Genomic DNA, 13,612 nt, shown 5'->3' with positions numbered 1-13,612 from the left:
GTAGCAGGTGAAGTGAAGCATTGTCTATCAGGGCTGTTTTTCTTGGCTGCATCTCAGATTGTGTGGGGGATCCTAACCTCAGGCACAATAGCATTCATAAACAGCCATACATTGCTGCTTTCTCCAACGACACATAAATACTCATTTTAAAACGAAAACAATCTTATTAAATACCATTCATTCATATCTGGATTTACAGATGCTTGTTATGTTGGAAAACCTGAACCCAATATAATCCTTGCATCCTGAGAAAGATAGAAAGGAAATAGTGGGTTAGAACATTACAAGGTCATAATAAACAATGGTTTCCAAATGCACAGAATTAGGTATTTTTATTCCGTAGTTAGACATTTTGAGGATCAGGATATTGTGACTTTCCTTTCCTTTTTCTTTTTCTTTTTTTAATATTTAAAAGAAGTTATATCTATTTCTAAGGGGTGGGAGGATTAGAGCAGTTATTATTAAAAATAATTTCTATGGGTCTAACTGAAGATTATATGGATTTTGACTTTATCTGTTGTGACCAATGTGTATTTTTTAAAGCACATGGTGATTGCTTGACAGGTCACATGTTTATATACTAACAACCATGATTCTCTGTAGATTAACTCAAATTAGGATACATACTTGAGTTATAAGGATGCTTGCTAGGCTATGCTAATTACCACGCCCAATTTTTATGAAAACACAATGCTCCTTTATTACCCCTTCTGTTCTCCAACACCCTTTAAAAATCACAATCCAATCCATTCCTCCCCAAAATCGAATATTAATATAATTTGAGTTCTTGATGGAACTACCATCAGGACTGCAATGCCCTGCAGCTGAAATAATATTTAAAATAGAAGGGATTTGACATTTGAGAAGTCAGTGGCTTGAAATACCCAGTTGTACTTAGCTAATTCAGTCCTTAACCTCTGGTTTCAAATAAATCAATTACAGTCGATTCCACTTCAGTTCAGAAGTGCACAGGGTTTTAGTTAATTGAATACATTTTATTCACTTGCTAGGAATATTCATTTATCAAAATTCCAAATTTAATGTACATTTCTTTACAACTCAGGTTACGTGAGACTGCGCAATCAGATCAAATTTGCCCTGGTTTCCTCAAATCCTCTAAAAATCTGAATTTCACCAGCCTTTATGAAACAGTCTCCCCACTTCTTTCTCAATCAAAAGTAAATTCATAATAATTCCATGTCAGGTAGGAGAGCTGCTTCCCCCCCCACAAAGAAAAAAATCACATGTGGTCATCAACCTTGTGTTAAGTTTAAATAGGTTAAGAACAGAGCTGGATTAATTAAGTTTTAAAAAAGTATTGACCTGAAATTAAAAAAAAAAATTATGCATGATTTTCATTAGAGCTTAACTTTGCTGCAGCTGACAGGTATGACAAGCGTTTTGTTGTTGTTGGGTTTTTTTTTTTGTTTTGTTTTGTTTTTGTTTTTGTGGTCTTAAAGCTGCAGGCTCCTTTTCTTAACCCTCTCTCTTCCTCTGCCTCCTCCCTCCTCCGGCTTTTGGAGGAGTGCTTGAGTAAATAGTGAAATTGTTAACTGAAAGCAGTATGGTTAAATGTGCCCAAATGAAGTTGTGCTTTAAACAGATATTGATGTATGCAGTGTTTTATATTTATTGTTTGTAGCATCCTGCTGGCAGCCGTTTACTGTTTGGAAAGGAAAGGGGTTAATTAGCGTCATTATCAATCACTAATGCTTGCCTAACGTGTCCAAAGAATAATCAAGTTAGAGGGCGGCATGAAGCCAACAGCTGCTTCATCCCAGTTACAGATCTCCTCCTAAGCCACTCAGTTATGGGGTTGGTTGGGCGTGGGGGGAGGTGAAGTGAGGGGAAGAATCCTCATTGCTTGGGTAAAAGGGCTATAAAAATCGGGTCAAGTCGCTAGAGATCCAAGAGGCAGAAAGTACAACATAAATAACCAGGGTTTTCATTCTTTGAGTTACAGGTGCAGCGATGGCAATGATCCTGAGGCGAGAGTAGTGAAATTTGTCCTTTAATTTGCTTGATTATCCAAGTTGGGCATTTGAAGAAACACAGCCACGTTTCCCCATCGCTTAGTGCTATGTGGTAAAGAGAAATACCTAAAATGCAAGGAGAGAAGAAGAAAATACCCCACATACCACAGACAAACCCAAGCCAACTCCTCACATCACCCCAGCATCCACCCCAGAAGAATGAAACCACACAACACGCCAGGTAATAACAGTTCTCACACCTCTGCATCGCCTCTTGGGGTGCTCAGGGATATTTTTCCTTGCGAATTTCAATGAACAATTCCTTTCTTATATTAAACTTGATTGCTGCACAGGTATGGCATGTCAGTTTCCAAGTGTTACACTACTCTTAAGGATACTGTCCTCCTTGGAACGCACCATGGGAGAGAAACTGACAAAGTTTGACCTTGTTATGGGTTCCTCTTAGAAGTTTTATTTGCCAAGTTAACCCCGAGTTAGAACCGAAAACCCCATTAATGATCAGAGTTTACTCAACTGTGTTTCTGAAGGCAGGGATGAATTAGTCCGAGGTGGAGTATTTATAAACAGAGAGCAGTTGTATGATTGAACGTGACATTGATTTCTTTCTACGAAACCAGTAGCCCAAACTCATCTTTGCCCACATGGACATAGATGAGAAACATTCTCAATCAAATTGCCAACACAAGTTAAGTCTTCCTCCAAGAAGTAACTGTTTCCCATTGAGGGCAGCAGGGTGGCCATGAGAGTAGAAAGAGAAGATTGGGATGGAAACCTATGCAATTCATGTACACAGGAGGTTCTTGTGTTTGAAAAATAACATTCTGCTCTTTAGGGTCATGATTGAAACAGGAAAGGAGAGAGTGAAGGAGATTTTAGGCTGAACCTGAGGGCCCTATGACTAAACTTTAACTGTTATTCCCACGTAAAACTGTGTATCTTTGTCATCTTTGGCGTCTGAAAAGGACAGCACAAAGCCAACTTTGCTTTCACAGGGAGATTTATTTCTCAAGAAAAAAAGCAACACTTAGGATATTGCTAGAGAAATCTATGTTGGAGGAGAAGGAAATGCAGAGGAGATGAACTTTCCATAGTAGATACTTAAGGTATTTATAACAGAGATTCCCTTCCTTCCTTCCTTCCTAACTTCCTTCCTCCTTCCTTCCTTCCTTCCTTCCTTCCTTCCTTCCTTCCTTCCTTCTTTCTTTCCTTCCTTCCTTCTTCTTTCCTTCCTTCCTTCCTTCCTTCCTTCCTAACTTCCTTCCTTCCTTCCTCCTTAACTTCCTTCTTCTTTCCTTCTCTCTCTCTCCCTCCCTCCTTCTCACTCCCCCCCCCCATTTTCCTCCCTCCTTCCTTCCTTTTCTCTCTGTCTCTCTGTTTTTAATGAGGAGTCTGACCATCTTTGGGGAAACTTCGTGGAATTAGCTTGACTTTCCATATTAACTTCCATTTGGAGATGGGAATATTTTCAACAGCAGGAGGACGGGCATTTTCCTTCTTTCTTTTCTTCTTCTTCTTTTAAGTGGCCCAATTCCAGGCTATGCTTTCTCTGAACATGATTTTTCTATGGAAATCACGAAATTCCAGCAACAGTCTTAAACCCGAAACTTCAAACTGAAGTGGAGTTTGGTGGTCCAGCCTCTGTATGACCATGCCCTGCTGTTCAGCTGTCCACCCCCAACTCTAAACTTTTGCAAGTAAAGAAGCCAGGACCCCTATTTCTGTCAGGGCACACATCTCCCTGAGCTCTCTTTTGAATTGTTCTCGCTCATCACCCTTTTAGAATCCAACCTACCCTGGGGAAATATACACATCTATGTATACAGATTTATTTATATTTTTATTTGAACGGTTTGGTCAAACTAAATTTAGCTAATATAGCTTAAAAGATTTTTTTTTTTTCCTAAGGCGCTGAGTTAATGCTAGGATCAAATTTCCGTCTGCTTTGTCAGCTACCAAATCCTATTTCAGGATCCCCCCCTGTCTTTTTTTGGAGCCCCCAAGTCTGGGCTGCGCCTTTGTCCACAGCAAGGAGGCGGTCCCCAATGCCTGATCTCAGCTCCGGGCGCCAGGACCCCCGCGCTGGAGGAGGCGGCACGGTCCGCACCCCCTCCGTGCGCCCCGCCGCCGGATCCACCCCCGCCCCCGCCCGCCGGCCCCCGCGCAGTCCTAGCTACATTCGCCCCCCAAATCCCGTCGCGCGCCACTTTGGATCAGAAGCAACGCGCAACTTGATTTTGAAGGTCTGGCCTTGGAGGTGGGAGGCGGGGGCGGTGACGGTGGAAAAGAGGACTGACGGTTCGCGCCCAGCTCGGGGTTGGATGGAGGCGGGGGTGGGGACTGTTAGGGAGGGTGGGGACCGTAGGGGGCCAAGACGACAGCCCCGGCAAGGGGCGCGGGCGGCCTGGGCGGCGGCCCCCGGCGCTCGCGACCGGGTGAGACCCAATTAAGCTGCAGTCGAACCCTGAGAGAGAGGTTTGGGACTTGGCGTGCGCCCCCCGCCTCCCTTCGCGCGCTCGCCGGTGCAGTGAGCGAGAGCCGGGAGGCTCAGGTCAGAGTTTTAAGGGCCTTTTCCGCAGGAGCGGTGCTTTAATTAATGGTTGGAGGCAGGATCTGGGAAACTTTCTGGCTCCACGACTCCCGAGGCGGCGCGCAGTTTTAGCAACCCTGGCCCGGGTCTCTAAGCAACTCGAGCGGCGTGGGACTCGACCCCGGCACCCCCACCCTTTCTTTCCGTCCAGGCCTCCCCGAGCTGTTTTCACTCGCCACGCATCTCGCCCAAAACCTCACTCTCTGACCGCCCTCCCGGGGCCTTTCCTTCACCTAGACCCACCCAGAGGCCAGGAACCCGCGTCGCCCGCTCAGCGCCTCCCGCGACACTGTCCATTAGGCACTTGAATCTTTAAAAAGGCATGAAGATCTTGTTTTATTGCAACAATTTTGGTTGACCTTCCAATACCCGTTTGGGCGAACATCCTGGGCCGAACTACTTAAGCAGTGGGTAGGAAAGGCTACTGGGGGAGCGTTTAGCCGACCCCCTCTGAATCTCAACGCCCAAGCATGGATCTCCCATTAGGACGACCCGAGATGAAAGCCTTGGGTGGCGCTTCTCGCCAATCCCAGGCCCATTTGCACTTCTGGGCATCCCTTCCCCTCCCTCCCTCCTCCTCCTCCTCCTCCTCCTCCTCCTCCTCCTCCTCCTCTCTTTGTAAAAATGCGCTCTGACTTTTCTGGGCGGGGGCGGGGAGACTGGCTGGGCTGGGCTGGGGAGGGGGGCTTCGCAGATAGTTGATATTCCGGGTCCAGCAGCTCTCCGCGCTCCCATTCTCTAAGCTCAGCCGGGGGGAAGTGTCGCCCCGGGCCAAACATATGCTTCTTTCCAGCGCGCTAATCCACCTTCAGCGTGGAGGCATAATTGCTCGAGTGTCCATGGATTCGCGGCGCTTTGTCCCTCGCTGGCTCCCATCAGCCCTGGCACACGCCATTTCAATCAAATCTTTTCAGAAAACTGTCTCCTTTTATCAAGTCCCAGCCCCTGCGAACGACGGGAGCATTTAACAAAACACCCTGCGTGTTCCGCCCTTCTCCCTGGGCCCTGGCGGAGCAGGGAGCTGCGATTATTGCAACAACTTTTCATTGAGTTCGGCCTCAGAGAAGACAGAGAGGAGAGGGAGAGGCGAAGAGAGAGAGAGACGGACAGACAGAGAGAAAGCAACGTCAGCATCCCAGACCTAAACGGGTTTTATTCTAAAACCCTGGTGTCAGGTGTATTGGAAAGGAAAGGGTCAGAGGTCACCCTCAAAGAGAAAACATGTTTCATCTCAGTTTTTTTTTTTTTTTCCTTTGGAATTACAGAAATTGACTGGCTCTGTGGAGTGCTGGGGCAGTGTAATGGGAGAAAAAGACAGCAAAAATGGGCAGATAACAGGGAAGGACCCTGTCTGAAGGACATTACGGGTAGTCCCTTTATCAAAAAACTCCGACAAAAAAGATCCCTGATGCTGATTCCCTTGTACATACCCCATATCTCTTTTGTTGCCGGTGACAGGCACAGCTAAAGTTGAATCTGAAGATCTCTGCCTTATGATAATACCCTCTTGGTAAATAAGGGAAGCCCTACACGCTCCGGATTTAATAGTTTGACTGGATTTCTAGCTTCAGGAGAAAAAGCTTTCATTGATTAGGAGAAAAAGAGAGAATGACAGAGTGGAAAGATGAACTCTAGAGAAGACCTTAGAAGCAGAGATACAAAATATTTTTGATGCTGTGGGGGGGGGGGTTAATGAAGCCAAATGCAAAAGAGGAAGCTTGAGGTTTGATTTTGTGTAGCAATTATTATGCAAATATACACCAACAGTAGACACTGTAGTTCTATTATAGGAACACAGCTTTGTGGCTTGTTTCTAAAATGAGAACGTCAGAGTAATTGAACACTTTTCTTCAAATCTCACTCACCCTACATTGAGAGGGATTTCAGGGACTTAGGTATTTTCCTTCTGCAACAATTTATTTCATGATGATCAAGGAGGAGAAAGGCAACACAAATGGGCTTGCTGCATATTTTATGGTCTTCAAATGCAGTGGGCTTCAGGGCATGATACACCATGGGGCTCTCTGGTCTTTCCCTTTACTCTGCACAAGCCCAGGCTATGAAGTGCTCGAAAAGGGATGTGTTCTTTCCACTCATAGGGACGCGTCAACGCTGGTCCCACTAGCCCTGATCCACATCTGGAGTCAAATGAAACCCTTGAGGTCTCCTGGATGAGCCGGATTTGCTGTTGATGTCAAGGTCCAGGTGTTTACGTTGTCAGACCTCCGTGACCACAGTTTTAATAGGTGACTGGAAATGTTCCTGCCTTAACTCCCCTAAAAAGTTCAGGCTGTTGGGAAGGGAAGTGATAGGATTTGGGGGAGAAGGCTGCTCTACTCATCCTGGAAAGTGGAAAGCGAAATACATCTTTTAGCTAAGTAGCTTTGTATCTTGAATGCAAGAAATTACTCTGTATGGTTATATCAAACACTAAAGTATGGTTAGAATCCTTCAGAACCTAAACCATGAGGATTGGGGGGGGTGGGGGGTAGAGAGAGAGACAATAAGGCATTTTTAAGTTCTTATTCATTTGCTTCTATTATGATCTTTTTGTAATTATACAACAAACGAAGACAGTAACATCAAGACCTTCTCGGACCCTCTTGTCACCCCTGCAGTAAGATTGGAGGATGGGAAGGGAATTCAGAAGGAATCTTGGGGAGGAGAAAGAAGTTAAATACTAGAGACCAGGATGTCAAGGACTGGGAGAACCCTCTCATGGTGCTCAGCAAGCATTATTGTTGCATATTCGATTTCTCACACGCACACTCTCAATAGCCAGTTGAACAGAAGGACCTAAGTTCAAGGAAGGGAACTGTTTTCTGGAATATCAGGGAACATGGGAGTGATGAGTCCTACCTCGGAGGATATTTCTGCAAGCCAAAAGGGTCTTGGGAATCCCCCATGCAGTTTGGAGGCTGGGAGTTGCATCATGAGACATCTCTTGCATCATGAGACATCAAGTGGTGGCTCCAGCTTCCAGGGTTGGCTGAAACGAGGTGGCAGTGGGGAAGGCCATTCTGATGGTGAACTCCAGGGGCCTTCTAACCACCCCTGGGACTGTGCCTATCAAAGCTTCAGGAACAACAGAATAGAGGAAAGTTTGGAGGAGGAAAATCTAAAATTCAATCAGCCTGTTGATAGACCAGTCTTAAAGAGGTTTTTCTTCTTCTTTTTCTTTCTTTTTTTTTTTACATGACATTTATTGTCACATTGGTTTCCATACAACAGCCAGTGCTCATCCCAACAGGTACCCTCCTCAACGCCCATCACCCACTTTCCCCTCCCTCCCACCCCCATCAACCCTCAGTTTGTTCTCAGTATTTAAGATTCTCTATGGTTTTTCTTTGTCAAACACTCAAAGAGATATTCTCCCCAACCCCCGCCTGCACCGCCGTCTAACTCTGCTACAAGGTTGAGCAGCAGCTTGCTGGGAAGCCAGGGGGAGGGCTGGCACGGATGTCTGCACCGGCCCGGCCCCTACAGCAACATGGCTTACCTGCATGTTGCCGAAGGAACCTTTGGCTCCCCAGAGCAAGCCTGGAGCTGAGAGAGCAGGGGGGTGCTTCAGAGAATCTTGGGGCTGGAAAGTCCCTTGCTGTCCTCTCTAGTATAACTCCCAGCCACATCAAGAGAATCAAGTCACTGGTCGGTGACCATGCAATGCTAGAGCTACTTGGGAAAACTGTCTCAATGGGTATTAGCTTGGAGAAAGCTCTTCCAAGGAGAGGAATCTAGAAAGAAACAAAAGTTGAGGGAATCCTCTTGAATTTCCCTCCCACCCCATCTTCTTCATCCTCTCTCCCCACTGAGCATTTTGGCTGAACTTAGTGTTTCTTTGTATTTCCCTCTTTTGCTGAGAAAACCTTAAGAACCTTCTACTAGGCTTAGATTTAACCACAACCCTTACAGAATCTGGCTTATGAAAACCAGACTTCTCTAAGAGACGGGTCTTCTGGCAACAATTAGTCTGACTTTTCTTTAACAAAATTCTTTGTAATGCCATTCAGAAAACGGGTGGGTAGGACTTTTGTGGCAGGGAGTGTGTATGTGTGTGGGTGGGTATGGGAGGGGATCCTTGGGGTGGGGGATGGTGTTACAGAAGGCCAATTTGTATGACTTGGTGGGGGAAGAAAATCCCAATGTTAACACATTAAATTTGGAAGCTGTGAAATATTTAATTAGTGCCCGGGTTGGGATCCTCTTAAAACTGGCTCTATTTCTGAAGACTGTCCTGAAAATCTGTTTGCTCCTTTCCTCTGTGCAGAGTATATAAAACTCTCTTCTTGCCATCTCTCTTTGCTACTGAACTATTTCAGTTTGCCAAAGTGATATGTCTTTGAAAGCAGGACTGCCTGGAACGGGCCACGAAAGCTCCAATTCGCAAATACCCGAAAAGTAGGGGATTCCAATGGGTGGACGCGCCCGAGGAGTGAGGACATGTGGAGAGGCAAGGGACAATAGTCTGTTACCATCCCAGCAGTGACTTCTCTGCTTCTGACTCATGGGCAGCAACACAGTCCTGGATGTGGCCTCCCACTGCCCTCCTCCCCTACCTGTATTTAAAAGTCCAATCCGACAACACATACAACAAACAAGAGACCTATTCATTGAAGTCTGCAAAGGCACCTTCTTCTCCTCCTTATGCAAATACTAAATTGAATCAACTGACTATAGCATTCATGCCATTGCTGAAATATGATAGAAAAAAAAAGTGGAGTATTCCAAGGAAATTGATTCCAACAGTTCGTTTGCAGTGGGGTGGATGTCTGTGTGTCTGAGGTGGAGACACAAATACATCTTGTTAAAATTGTGGCTGCCCTTCTGAGAAGCAGCCTACGGTTTTAGATACCCCGCCCCTTCCACCTCTTCTAGGGAGCTAAGAATTTGAGCCCTTTAACAGGCAAGACCGAAAATTTGGGGCAGCTGTCCCTTGGGGGGGCGGGGGTGAGAGGGCCCCTCTCTGAACTCCTTCTGGTCCTGGTTTCCCTGCCTTTGGCTGGGCAAGAGGTCCGGAGGGCCATTTGAATTGAAGGTCTATCTCAAGAGGGGAAAGAGGTCAGCTCCTGCCTCCAGTCCTGGCCTAGAGGAAGGAAGGATGTGGAGACCGCCTGAGAACGCTCTGGTCCGAGAACACATGCTCTCCTTACCCTTCCGACTTGGGGCGCAGGGACCTTCTTGCGGCTCTCAGGAGAACTTGGGCTTGTTCCCCCAAACCTAGGAACACCCTAGAGGAGAAAGTCTAGCCCCCCCCCACCCCCCTCCCCCGCGCCGGAGTCGCTAACTTCTCGAACTTCAGACAACCATCCATGCTTGCCGTACCTCAGTTTCCCCTAAATGTGGCGACAAACGCAGGAAGTTTGAGGGGACTGGGGGCACTTGTTCTGCGGGAAATCAAAGTAGGGGCAGGCACAAGGAAAGGGATCAGCCTTTCTCCTAGTCCAAGGCAGTGTTCTCCGGGGCGCGGGACCTTGGGCAGAGCCCCGGTAACCCTACCCCAGCCCAGAACAGTAAGGGCAAAAGACACAACTCTTGCCCTCCGCCACCAACTCCATCTTTAGCAATGCAAAAAAAAAAAAAAAAAAAAAAAAAAAAATCCAATCTTTTTGAACACCCAATACATCATTTCAATAAGAATGACTTCACTTTAATAAAGATTTAATACGTTAAATCTGTCTTTGTCGCTGATCGATGCTTCTTTGTCTCGAAAACGATTTGGGTTTCACTGATCAAGAATTCTGGGGGAAATGCTGTAACTCCGAGTCGGGGGGTTATTATTATTGTTTGAGAACACTTCCCGAGGAGGAAAAAAAAAAAAAAAACCCGCGTGCGCACTGACGCACACGCGCGCTCTCACACTCAGGCCCGCTTGCTTTTTCTCCCCGGGCTCTCCAGCTTGGAAAGCCAGCAAGCTGTCCAGAGCTGCCCGGGACGAGGGGGGAAGGGGCGCGCCGGGAGGGGCGGGGAGGGGAGGCGCGGGCCGGGAGGGGTAGGGTGCGGAGCGCAGCGTCTGCCAGAGAATCATTTGCCCTGAATCACAAATTTTCACGGCTTAAAAAGAAAAGGTAAAGCTAATGTCTGGCTCAATTAATAAACATGGTAATTTCACACCCGGAGAAGGACATAATTTCATCCGAGCGCTATCTGCGCCATCACAAAGGGTCAGGGCGCAGCTGCGGCGAACCCGGGTCATTACGGAGTCGCCGAGCGGCTCCCGCGCCCCGGCCCAGCGCGCGCCTCGAGGCGAAGGATGGCTGCGGGCGAGGCCGGGGCTTCCCCCGATAAAGGACTTACCCACCGTGCGGGAAATGGAGCCGCTTTCAGACGGGGAGTAATCAGCTCGCAGACGTAGAGCCCGCCACGGTCCCCCTCCCTCCCCTCCCCTCCCCCCCCACGGCCATTTACTTTTTAAAAATGAGAGATAAAACAGGCGAACACCCTCTCGCTCTCATCGCTTGTCTTTTCCTCTTCCCTTCTAATGTCCTTTCACAATAAAACCACGACCTGTATGATACAGATACGCGCATACGTATTTTTACTTATTTATTTATCTTTAGAGGTTGTTTTTGATCCGCTGTCAATAGAAACCTATTGTATCTGTAAATTTCAGGACAGTTGTAGTTGATAAATTTCTGGTGTCAAGATTGGGGGCCAGGAGCTGGGAGACAAGATATTAGCTTCAATCTCATAATCTCTTAATCACATTACACTTTAAGTGAGCATGTGTAATTTCACCCATCAATGATTTATTTAAGCATTTGGAGCACAATTACTTGTCTCATACACAAATACTGACTGGAGCATTGTTTGCTAGAAAGAAACACTGACATATAGGGGGAAAGAACGCATCTTTTCCGTTTCATTACGTGTCCCACCTCGGAATCAAAATTCATCTGTAATCGAGACCCGCAGGACCCGTCTCCAGAAAGGAAGGGGCCCCAGAGGCAAATTCACCCGAACCACAAGCGGGGGGTCGGGGAAGGGGGGGAAGGGGGCGCCCCACCCCCACCTCTTTTCTGGGTTTAGATTTTTAAGCAGATCTTCAAAGCTAAAATAAATGCCCATTAAATAGCCGCATGCAAATAGGATGAAGCCGGGCAGCTAAACACACAAAGCCCATCTCACATAAAACAAAAGCATGATTGATGGCAACCCGGATGCTCGTGTGTTTGGGAAAAAAATTATACTTGTCCAGTCTCCCAGGTGTCTAAATTATTGAAGAGCGATGTGCATATTTCAACGGGAAAAGGTGGCCGAGGTTAGGGACCGGCGGTTGGGGCCGCAAGTGCCCTGGTGTGGTACATTTGGGTCTGGGGAAGGCCTCCCGTGCAATTTTTAACACATTCTTCTCTGGGTGGCCGAGGAGGCAGCGCTAACCTGACAGCTCTCGGGCAAATGGTTAGAGAAAATGGATCGCTTTCCTGGGCCGGGGACCTCACTTCCCGGGCCTGCGGGCGGCTCTGCAAAGCTGCCCGCTCCGCTCCGCGAGCCCTGCAGGCCGCAGAGGGCGGCGGGCAGGGCCCGGGCGGCGCCGCGGTGGGGCGGTCCCGCGGTGCCCAGCCCAGCCGTGAACTTCCGCCCGCCAAGTGCTTGGGGGCCTTTTCAACCCGGCTCAGCCTAGAGGTCCGACTCTGAGGCCGGGGCCCACGGGGCTCCTTCGGTACTGGAGGCGCTTGCGGCGTCGGTTCTTTGTTCTGGCACTTTCAGGGCCTCCTGAAAGTCGCCCCGTCGGGTGGGGAGACCCGACCAGGCAGGCCTGGCTCAGAGCCGGAGGCACGGTTGCGGGAGTAGTGTTGGAACCCAGCAGCCACTTTGTGTGTGTGTGTGTGTGTGTGTGCGCGCGCGCGCGCGCGCGGGGTGGGGGTGTGGGGGGGTGTTTAATAATGCAGGGCGTGGTAAAACAAATGGGAAATGGTGGGAACTTTCCAATATCTCATTTTAAATGTAGGACGGGAACACCTGAAAATAAGCAAGCTCCCCTCCTTGTCTCTTCGTTCTTTGTCTCTGAACTCTCTCCAAATCAATGTCTCTCTCTTTTTTACCCTGTCCTCAACTCTCTAGCCCGTCTCTCTGTTTCTGAATCTTCCTTTTCTCCCTCCCTCCCTCCCTCGTCGTCCCTCTTTATAAATATGCATAGGAGAAAAAAGAGCCTCAGCGATTCCTGCTCTCAGAGAGTGGATCCACAGCGGTGTGGGGCTCAGGTTTAACGGCCTCTTGTCAGCCAGGGAACCCCAGGCGCGCTCTTTTCTTGCTGGGCTGGTGGGGGCGGCGAGAGATAGATGCGTGGGCCCAGGGCCCTCAGCGTGGGGAGCAGTCAGTATTTCCCACGCATCGAGTCCTAACCCCAAACTTGAATCCATTTTGCTGTTCAAGTCAGGCTCGGCGGATTCATAATAGCGACGACAAAGAGTAATTACATATTAGAAAACAAAACAATAATTACACTACCAAGTCGACACATCAGTCAGCGAAGCACAGTCGCCTGGGTTTGAAACAGCAAAGCCCGCGGCGCCGGCGGCTGACTCAGCAAATCGGAAAAGCCCCGGGACCCGCGTCCACACCGGCTGATGCGGAGAATCTGTCCGGAGGCTGAACAGCAGACGCGCTCCAGCCTCTGCCCCAGTCACCTGCTGAAAGGTCTTAGAGGTCATAAGATCTGGTTTGGGAGCCGTCTGGCAGAAAACCATGTCACAAGCACCAAATCAGCGGTTGCTTGGAGAGCTGAGTCTTGTTTTTTGTTTTTTAACCTAGGTGGGCACACAGATTGCGGAGTTTGAGCCACTGTTTTACATTTTTACGCCGAGAAGAGAGAAAGGTCGTTCTTACATGTTAGTTTCCCCCAGCACCTGTCACCTGGCTCCTTGGTTACTTTACAGCGCCCTCAGGCCTCGGCTTCTTCGGGTTCCCGCTTTATTCCCCCAAGCGTTAGGGCCACCATGCCCTTTTCACCTCTTCCCCGGCACCCAGAGGCAGGTTGCTGGGACAGAGTGTGTCCCTCACCAAAGCCCATCAGCAATCGCTGCGACACCCC

Source organism: Lynx rufus, unplaced genomic scaffold (genome assembly GCF_022079265.1).
Source record: "Lynx rufus isolate CCGP_SWC_20201006 ecotype Redwood Valley unplaced genomic scaffold, mLynRuf1.p SCAF_6, whole genome shotgun sequence".
NCBI lineage: Eukaryota > Metazoa > Chordata > Mammalia > Carnivora > Felidae > Lynx > Lynx rufus.
This window is presented reverse-complemented; position numbering follows the sequence as displayed.